Raw genomic sequence first — 11,376 nt, forward strand, 5'->3', positions numbered from 1 at the left:
TTTCTGACCTTGGAGTTATAATAGCTGGTCATCTTTCGATGATATTTTGCCAAGTTCCCTTGGGTAGAATCACTTCTTTCTTCAAGGAGGTGGAGTTCGCTTATTCGAGGCTCGTCGTTGCTGATCTCATTGAAGTGTATCCGATGATGTGATGGGACCCCGACCTCGACCGGGCTCATGGCTTCGGCTCCGTAGGTCATCGAGAATGGTGTTTTCCCTGTTGCAATTCAGATAGATGTTCTGATGGCCCAGAGGACGTGGGGGAGTTCGTCTACCCAAGCCCCCTTTGAGGTGTAAAGCTTTCTTTTCAGGGTGTGCTTGATAGTCTTGTTCACTGCCTCAACTTATCTGTTTGCTTGAGGGAGATGAGGCGTTGAGAAGTCCTTCTTTATGCCTAGCTCGTCGCATAATTCTCGCATCTTCCTGTTGTCGAACTGTCTTCCATTGTAGGACACTAAGGAGTGGGGAATGCTGAACCTACAAATGATGTTTCTTCAAGACAAATTTAGTAGTGTTCCCCTCGGTGATCTTGGTAAGAGGTTCGATTTCGACCCACTTAGTGAAGTAGTCAATAGCGACAATGGCGAAAGTTGCGCTTCCTCTTCCTTTGGGGAGTGGACTAATGAAGTCAATACCCCACTTGGCGAATGGCCAATGGCTGGTTACTACAGAGAGGCTCTGAGAAGGTTGCTTTTGAATATTTGAAAAGCTCTGGCACTTGTCACATTTTCGGACAAACTGGCAAGCGTCCCTTTTCAAGGTCGGCCAGAAGTAGCCTTGACGGAGAACCTTGTGTGCTAGAGCCGATCCTTCGAAGTGATTTTCGCAGATTCCATCATGGATTTCCCTGAGTATGTATGTGGCTTCTTTGCCTCCCATGGTCTTCGCCTCCCATGCATCGGAGAATTGGCGAGGCGAAGCCTCTCTTGTAAAGAGTATTTTCTTGCAGGACGAAGTGTGCAGCCCTTCTTCTTAACTTTCGCGCCTCGCTTTTAGAGGCAAGCAGCGATTGATCTTTCTGATAAGCGATGATAGGCTGCATTCATAATGGGGTGCCTTCTATCCATAGTACCTCTTCACCTCTGGAGGTGGAGGGCTTTGATAAGTGCTCGATAGGGACAACCTTTAGCAGCTCTGAATCCTTGCTGCTGGCCAGTTTTGACAGGGCGTCTGCATGTGTATTTTCTAGGCGGGGGACTTGAGTCAGTTAGAACTTTTCAAAATGAGGAACTAGGTCCAGAATCAACTTTAAGTATGCAACCATGCCACTGTCCTTGGCCGCGATGTTCCCATTGACCTGATTCACTATAAGTTGAGAATCATTGCTCGCTAGGAGTCTTCTGACCTCTATCTCTTTAGCAAGTCTAAGACCTGCCAGAAGGGCCTCGTATTCAGGGGCGTTGTTCGAGGCTGTGAAGCCAAACCCTAATGCGCAGTTTAGCTTGTGGCCTTCCGGGCTTTCCAAGACGATCCCTGCTCCGAAGCCAGTCTCTCCTAAGGCCCATCTACGAACAGATTCCATGTGGGGGGCTCGGCTAGTTCCATTGTCGCCTCCATTTCTAGGGTTTTGGCAAACTCAACCATGAAATCTGCAAGGGTCTGGCCCTTGATGGCGTGTCGAGATCGGAACAATAGATCGAACTCACTGAGCTCGATTGCCCATTTTAGCAAGCGTCCTGATGCGTCTGTTTTTTGCATCACCTGCTTCAATGGAAAGTTGGTGAGAACTTCGATTGAGTGGGTCTGGAAGTATGGCCTCAGTTTTCTTGAGGCTGTGAAAAGGGCGAGTGCCAGTTTCTTCATGTCTGGGTAGCGTGTTTCAGCTGGGAGAAGTGCTTTGCTGACGTAGTACACTGGCAACTGGCACTTCCTTTCTTCTCTGACTAGGACGGCGCTGACCGTCACGTCCGAAACCGTTAAGTATAGCAGTAGTGACTCACCTGGTTGAGGTTTCGAAAGGAGGGGTGCCTCTTCGAGGTGCTTTTTCTGCGCCTGGAAGGCTTCCTTACATTCAGAAGTCCATTGGAACTTCTTTCCTTGTTTAAGCACATTGAAGAAAGGCAAACTTTTATCTGTGGCTCTGGAGATGAAGCGACTGAGTGCGGCTATCCGACCATTGAGGCTTTGGAATTCTGAGGTGACCTCATCTCTAGCAAGGCCATTATTTTCACTGGATTTGCATCAATTCTCCTTTGATTGACAATATATCCCAAGAACTAACCCGAAGCCACTCCAAAGGTGAATTTGAGGGGATTCAACTTCATCTTATATTTTCTAAGTATCTGAAAAGTTCGGTCGAGGTGACTTAAGTGTTCGGCTGCCTGGAGGCTTTTAAATAACATCTCGTCCACATAGACCTCCATGGTTTTGCCAATGAGTTCGGCAAACATCATGTTGACCAGCCTCTGATATGTAGCTCCGGCATTCTTCAATCCAAAGGGCATGACTTTGTAACAGTACAGACCTCTGTCCGTAATAAACGATGTAGCTTTCTCATCAGGTCTGAACATGGGTATCTGGTTGTATCCTGAGTATGCATCCATGAAGCTCAGCGGTTCGTGTCCAGCAGTGGAATCCACAAGTTGATCTATCATTGGAAGTGGGAAGCTGTCTTTAGGGCACGCCTTATTCAAGTTTGTGAAGTCTACGCACACCCTCCACTTTCTGTTAAGTTTTTTCACCAGGACCGGGTTGGATATCCACTTCAGGTAGATGGCTTCCTTTATGAAACCACTACGGCTAAGTTTATTTACTTCGTCTTTCAATGCCTCGTACCTCTTCGGGTTAAGGGCACGTCTCTTCTGTCGATGGGGGGCACAAGAGTGGTTGATGTTAAGATGGTGGCAATTGATCCTTGGATCTATTCCTACCACGTCTTCATGCTTCCAAGTGAAGACATCCAAGTTCCTTTTCAAGAAGCTCATCATCTCTTCTTTTGCTTCGGGGGACAGTGCCTTCCCTATACGCAAGACCTGACTGGGGTCTTCTAGGTTGGTGGAGAAAGTTTTCAGTTCTTCTATTGGGGTTGCGTTTGGTTCAAAGTCAATTATTCGGGAATCTAACTCATCAAGAGGGTGCTCTTGTTCAGAGGCCTCTTCCATGTCGACGTCTTCCTCTTATTCAGAGGTCCGTCCTTGTTCAGGGGCGTCGAGCATTTTCACGTCTGTATTGATTTCAATGGGAACCTCAGTTAGGATTACATTAACAGTTCGGGGCTCCGACTTTCGCAGGGAGTTTAAGTAGCATGCCCTAGAGCCCATCTGATCGCCACAGATTGTTGCAATCCTATGTTCAGTTGGGAATTTCATACATAAGTAGTGGATGGATGTAACGGTCCAAAGATCTTTCAAAGCGGGTCCACCCAATACTCCATGATAGGCCGATCTGTGGTCTACCACTAAGAATTCCATGAAGTGTTGGGCCACTAGGGGTGCCAAACCCATCTCGATAGGCAGAGTGATCCGCCCTCGTGGGACGATGCTGTCCCCAGTAAACCTGAATAGTGGGTCGGTAATGGGGATCAACCTATGTTCAATCTGCATTTTGTCAAAGGTGGAGCCGAACAATATGTTCACCGAATTGCCATTGTTGACGAGCATGCGTTTGAGCCCGTTTCTAGCTACTACGGCTCTCACAACCAGTGCGTCACAATGGGGATGGTGAACTCCTTGCGCATCTTCCTGGAAAAAGGTAATTGGGGTCATCTTGTTAGCCTCTTGGGACTCATTGACAATGTAAGTGATCATTGGTGGGTCCTTTGCTTCCCTTGTATAATTCCTTTGGGCATTCCTAGTGTTGCCATCGATGTAGGGTCTCCCAATGATGGTGTCGATTTCCCTGATGATTTGGCCCCAGAAAAGGGGGCCTGATCTCTCTGCGTGGAGTCTCCTTGGTCCCTTGATTCTCTTCTCCGGGGTTACTGCTCTCTGTGCCTTTGATCTCCCCTATTTGGGAAGACTGATCTGCGAGGATATTCATTCCTCTTGGAGGGATGTGGGTCGCTCCGGTCTGAATGTTGAGGAGCGTCTTTGCATTCGTTGGTGTCATGCCCATAAAGTTGATGGAAAGTGCAAAACCTTGCTCCTTCCAATGACCTGTTTGATCGCTTCTTTTTCTTTTTCTTGCTATCGTTTCTTTCTGATGGCCCCGCTTCGTCAGGAACATTTTCATATGCCAATACCGACATTGCATTTAGTGTAGCGGAAGCCAGTGCCTGTCCGAAAGTGGGAGCTATTGTGTGTCCTGCCTGAGTCCATTGTTGAGTAACAAGGTGTGCTGCGGGTCCTCGACCTACCTGCCTCTGAGGAGGAGGGAGTCCCTGCGCGGCACGATTTCGGTGATCAATCATTTCTTCACTCACGATTTCAACTCTCATCATTTCCACGAGTTCGTCATAGGTGGAAGGATTCTTACTGCGCACGTCCCTCCAGAACAAACTGTTCATGTTGAGGCCGCCTTTCAGGGCTAAAAGGGCTTCTCTGTCAGTGACCTATTCGCAGTATGTGATTTCGTCTGTAAACCTGGGGAGGAAGCCTGATTCAAGAATGCCTTCTTCAAATCTGGCCAACTTCTAACGCTTAGGGGAGGAAGCCTGTTGTACCACACTTCGATGGCTCCGCCTAGTGTTAAATGGAAGGCTCTGCATTTCAAAGCAGGCGAAGCTCCCCTGAGACTCATTTGTGTCATATACTTGGTGAGGTGCTTCTCCGGGTCCCCATTTCCTTCATACTTGGGGATCTTAGGGGGGCATGAAATTTGCTAGCATTGGAAAGCTTCGGATTTCCCTTGAGAAAGGGAGGTTATCATCATCGTCGTCAATCTCATAAGAACGACAGGGCCCCTCTGACCCTTCATCATCTTGAATGTTCTGAGGAGATGGAGGTGCTTCTCCTCGACGCCCCCAATCGACTAGGTTCCTCCTGTCCCTCCTATTTCTAGGAAGAGGAGGAGCCTATTCTTGCTCCTGGTCTGGCTGAACTGATGTTCTCACTGGGCAGACCCTATTGCTAGGATCCTCCCCAATCCGGTCGAAGACGCTTATCGACCTCTGTTCCTCATTTTTTTTTAGGGTAATTGTCCCCCAAGTGTGATTCTGATGGCTGGTTCCCTTGCACATAAGATGTGGCTTCGGCATCCGCTTCTCTTTCGAGGGAACGTTCTCTGTGCTGACTGTTGTGGTCTCGAGAACGAGATACTAGGGCTTCCTGCACTGGGTAAGATCCTTGGGGCATTTGAGAGCCCTGGTGACCTCGAGCTTGGATGAGAAGTTCATGCATCGCCATATTCTGAGCTGCGATGTCTCTCATGCCCACAGCTATTTGAGTCATTCCTTCAGTGAGCATGGCTGTTCTTTCACCTCGGCGACGCCGGTGATGGGGTCTCTGGTGGTTAACATTGTTATGGAACACCTCCTCTTCAGATGCCTCTCTCATGGGGTTATCGTCTTCATGGCTATAACTCATTCTATCTCCTTTTTCAAGGGTGGTGAGAACTTGGATTATAACTCGATTTTGTTCTTTTTCAAGAACGTGCCCTTTTCAGGGTTAGTCACTAGTTTTCCGGTGATCTCTCCGGTGGAGAATGCAGAACTTTGAACAGAAAATATTTCCTACAGACGGCGCAATCTGTTGACCTCAAAAATTGGACCTTCCACGTGGCCAACCGAGAACTACTCCACTTATTCCTCTCTGCGCACAATCAACGCATGGTTAGACGCACACGGTCGGGACCAGCGGGGGTGGTGGCTGCTGTATACACTCCAACGGTCAAGTCAGGTTCAGGTGGTCGGAACAGTATCCAGGGGTTGTGTAAAATAATAAAGGGGAGGAGAGAAAATATATATATGCTTGTTATGGAGTGCTATCTAATAAGAGTTTCATTACCTTTACCTCTTGTCAACCCTTGGGTATTTATAGGTGAGATGAATCGTTGGATGTGGGGCACGTGTATATATCTGACGGTATGAGGCGTCTGCTCATAGGCGTCAATCAGCCGCGTCTGTAGAGTGGGCGGGTAACTGCTTCTCCCGAGTTGAGTTGACATAAAGTTGATAAATCACATCAACTAGCCTCATGGAGACGTCAAATCAATTTAAACCTTAGGGGCAGAAATGATCTCGGCAAAGATCTCCTTCTGAAATTGACGACGTATCTTCTGACAGAGGTCCCCAGAGTGCACTTTGCCTCGGCATCATGGGCGAGGGCACTTCGGTCAGTTCGGCAGGATCGTCTATGTCTAGCAGTGTGATAGCAGATCGTTGACATTGGGAAGATCACTTCAGAATCACTTCGGGTAGGTGTCTAGTAGATTGGAGTGCGTGGTGGTGGAGATTTCGAGGTGGTTCAGATAGGGGCGTAACACAATGTATAAAATAAAAATGAATATACAAAATCAATGTGTCTCACTAGAAATAAAAAAGGATGACCGGTGGAATATCTCCAAATGAATCGTGTGAATTTTAACACACTCAAGTTGAAGCATGGCTCGCTTAGATGTTAATATAACATTACTTTGCCAATTGATTTTGAAAATATATCAGAAATTTGTAGATAGATGGAGTAAAAAGATGTAGCAATTTTTCCGGACTGAATTTTCTCTCTCAACATATGACAGTTTAAATGAATATGTTTTGTGTGTTCACGGAAAATTAGGTTGCGGCAATGTGTAGTGCAGCTTGGTTATCACAATGTAGCTTGTTGAACTTATTCACCTATTTTGCAATTGTACGGATTGTGACAAGTAATGAAATAAAATTTTAAGCTCGAACATTGTTCAGAGACTAATTACTTACTATCAATTTTTATTCTAAATCTTGCTTCAATCTGAACTGGTAACGAATTTAACAATACAATAATTTGTACTAAAACAAAGCTATACTAAATTTATCTAAAATCTTAGAAGCTTAAGACTTTGCGAGGATTTATGAGATTAAGTTAGGAATTTCGATTTCACTTAGATAATTTAACATTCATCTAATCCAACATCTTTCAACCTTTTTTCATATTATTTACAATTGAATTAACTAATTTTAACTTATGTATATTAACCATATTATCTCTCGAGCAAAATTAATCATATTCTAATGCCCGAATTCATTATATCCTTATGTAAATGCATACAGATATAAGCACATTAATTTTTCAAGAATTTTGTTTAGATTGTATAAGTTATAAAAGTATCTTCCGATCTCTAACCAAAATCTATGTCCCTTGTAGTACGAGCTAGAAAATATAGAGTCTCAATATTGTCATACACCAAACAATTGGTGATCAAGCAGTTGAATTTCATTAAACATACAACAAGTAATTAGCTCATAATAAAAGTTACATGAAATCTTTTGAATTACATAAACATCAAACTTAAGGTACATTTTTCATCTTAACAACAAATTATTTAGCCATTCATAATTGCGAAATTAAATAATAACAGGATTAAAAAAATCACTGGATTCAATACAATAAGAAAATCCAAGCTATTGTTGATCATCAACAGACGAATTCTGATGATGGATCTTCGGAGTTTTCTTTGATAATTATAAATCTCCTGAACATTTGATAAAATTCAACATTGAAACTCCAATTAGAGCCACAAATCTTGAGAATATGTAGATGTAATTTTGTATTTTGCCTCCAAAATGCATCTTTCCAAATTTATTGACATTTTCTATGTTTAGAATCGAGCCCAAATTGGTATAGAATAGTTGTTGAATAGAATTAGGAGATGATGTGGATGCTCAATTGTTTGTGCTAATCCTTGTATGCATTGTAATCACACATCAGGCTTGATTTGCTTGCTAGAATTTTAATAGGCTCTTGTGCGATCGCACATGAAGAAACAGGTGCGATCACAGGAACAACTTCACAAATCTTTACATTTTAGTCCTCAAATCAATTTCATTGTTCAGCCCAAGTCCTTTATTAGTTGCATGGAAGGTCTTTCGGCTTCATACTTCGAATCTTGGTCCTTTAATTCCATATTTTTGTCCATCTTCGATCCTTTCGATCAATTCTTGTTCTTTTCCATCCATTCTAATACTGAGTTTTTCTTCTAAAATAATCAATAAACGAGATTTTGACTCATTTTTGGCGAGGTGGAGATTGTTGAGTAATTGCTTCCAAAGTCAAAAGTTGGAGGACTTCTATTACAAATAATATAAAGTAATGATTGCATGGAAGACTTCTAATTAAAGTTGAGAATAAAATCTTTACAATAATTGGTCTCCAATTTACAGCCGATTTTGAAGTCTTGCACATACAGGAGTCCTTGTTTGAGTTGAAAGGAATTCTCGTTTGAGTTGAAATTAAACTCTTCTACTTGGTTATTGATTCTATAAATAGTGGATGTATTTCATTATTTTGGGTGTGACTGAGAGTTGATCCGAGAGAGAAATATTGTTAGTATCTTGAGAGTTTTCATACAAAGAGTAAAAAAGTGGGTATGGTAAAGTTTGAGTTTATTTTTCTTTGTAATACCTGGGGATTGGGTTTGTGAGTGAAATTCTATATGTTTATAACAATTTTCATATAGTGAAAGGTTTTTAACGGTCCATTTAATTTGTTCTTTATATTCTTTAATTTTCATGTTTGCTAATATTCTCTTGAATAATAAAAGATCCAGCGAATAAATAGAAATAAAGAGAATTGACGTAAAATTCCCAACAGAAGTTTGGTACTACCAAATACATTTGGTTGGGCATTGCGTTGTGGAGTTGTTGTCTTCTAGTCGTCTCTCATACAAGAAGGAAACAGAATTTATTCATTTAATATTATATTGCAATACATCTGAAAAAGGATAATTGGCATAAAACGTTCATGTCTTTCAAGCTTATTATGGAAAACATTCTTACATTTCATTTTTTGGCATTTTTGCCTCTATTTCCACATTTCTTTGCGCTAAACGTCATTTTTACCATTTTTTGACGTAAAATGATCAAAATACCCTTCTATTTAAACAAAACAAAAAAAAAAAAGAAAAGAAAAAAATTGAAACTATAAGCCCAAACTTTCTGCATGTGCAAATCAGCCCAAAATTAAAAAAAAAAAAACACGTCTTCCACATCTCACCGCGCACTCCCATTCCACTACCGATCAAAAATCCTGAATTGCTTCGTTTGAATGGTGAATTATAGCAATTGATTCACTACCTAGAGTCGTTACACTTTGAATTATATTCTAGTTGGAGCAATTTGTTGGTTGTAGATGTGGAGGAACACCAATTGAAATGGGGATCGAAGGGTTTTGCCTTTTCTCTGTTTTTAGAATGAACTATCATGTCCAGGCAAAATTAGGGAAGACCCATATGCTCATTGGATGCGCCATGAGGAGTAGGTACTTCATTGGATGCGCCATGAGGAGTAGGTACTTGAGATGGTGGTCTGCGATCGTGGGTCCCACCATCAGCAAGGGAAAATTCACTGAAAAACAGTGAAATGGCTGTGTTTGAAGCTACAGCCTGTTTGGTTTGATTGCAAAAATTAAATGACATTTGAGGACCATGGACAAGGACATCTTGGTGGGTATGTTTGACTGGAATGTTGGGAATGGCATGAGTCTTGTCGAAACAGGTGGAGTCGCCTCGTATTTGCATTTGCGAGTTCGATTTTGGGTTTGCAATTTCTCTACCAAATTTATTGGCATGGTAATTCGATGTTGGGTGATATGTGTAGAGGGGAGTGAGGGCTATCCGGCGGTATAGAGATCCGATGGTTTCGGCAGTGGTTGGCTGGAGTTTTTTTGGCTTCAAAGTGGTGGTCGATTTAAGGTGATTTAGTGACCCCTTTTTTTTTCCCCCAATTTTGGGCTGATTTGCACATATGGAAAGTTTTGGCTTATAGTTACAATTTTTTTCTTTTCTTTTTTGTTTTGTTTAAATCGAAGGGTATTTTGATCATTTTATGTCAAAAATGGAAAAAATGACGTTTAGCTCGAAGAAATGTGGAAATAGGGACAAAAATGTCAAAAAATGAAAGGTGTGGATGTTTTGTGCCAATTACCCTATGAAAAATGTCCCCATAATATCATCTTTAATTTATTGTTAACGATTAACTTCATTTATATTGGCAAAGCTTAAGAGTAATTTACTTTATGAGTAATATGAAAGTTTTAGATCATATAATCTTTTATTAATTATAAAAGGGCACCTAGATTTAGCAACTACTTATGATTATTACCTACAACGACTTTGACATTTGTAGCACGATATTTCTATTATTTTTCGCTTGCAAATGTCCCTCAATGTTTATGCTAACAACAACTTATATTGGACATAATCCCATGGCAGAGTCAGTAAAACCAATTAAATTACCATTCTTGTACTAAAATAAGAGTTATTTTCTATTTGAAAGTAGGGAAATTAATAATTTATCCAACATGTTTTGCAATGAAGAGAATAAAAAAAATTGATTTAAAAAGTAAACTTTAATTACTATTAAAAATAGTCAAACGTCACATGTTTCTAATCACAATTTTGGGTTAATAGCACAAAACGTCCTTACATTTGACACTTCTTGTGGAAAACGTCCCCAAGTTTTTTTTTTTTTTTTGCATTTCCGTCCTTATTTCAACGTTTCATTGCAGAAAACGTCATTTTTACCATTTTTAATGTAAAATGACCAAAATACCCCCCTATTTAAATAAAACCAAAAAAAAGAAAAGAAAAATCAAGAATAAATTACAATCTTACTCCTAAATGTTTTAAAAGTGTAAATGAGTCCAAATAATTATTAAAAGGTCTAATAGCACAAAACGTCACTACGTTTCAAATTGTTGAAAAGAATGTTTTCCGCAATAAAACGTGAAAATAGGGATGAAAATACAAATAAAAATTGAAACATAGGGACTTTTTTGCCAGAAGTGTCAAACATAGGTGTGTTTTGTATTATTAGGCCTTATTAGAATATTAAAAATCTTCTCTAAATGGGTCAACAACCTTCGAAGCCAAAAAACTCTAGCAAACAACCGTCCAAACTGTTGGAATACCATATCTCCGAAAATCCCTCACTTCCTTCTACACATACTATCCAATATCCAATCTTGAAACCTTTATGTCAATAGATTTGTTCGGAATTGCAAGCCAAAATATCTAACTCGCGAATGCAAATACTGACGGCACCACCTGTTTTGAAGAGACCCTTGTCGTTTCCAACATACAAATCGACTATACTCACCAGGGCATATCTCTTCATGGTCTTAAAGCATCAACAGATGGTTCAACGGTATCAAGGTTCGACGGTTTGGGCAATGGTTGGTTGGAGTTTTTTTACTTCTAACGTGAAGTCCCATTTGGTGAAGAGAAGAGAGAGAGAGAGAGAGAGAGAGAGAGAGAGTTTATTTTATTTTGAATATTTTAATAAGGCCTAACAACACAAAACGTCCCTAC

Source organism: Olea europaea, chromosome 23, assembly GCF_002742605.1.
Source record: "Olea europaea var. sylvestris chromosome 23, O_europaea_v1, whole genome shotgun sequence".
Taxonomy (NCBI): domain Eukaryota; kingdom Viridiplantae; phylum Streptophyta; class Magnoliopsida; order Lamiales; family Oleaceae; genus Olea; species Olea europaea.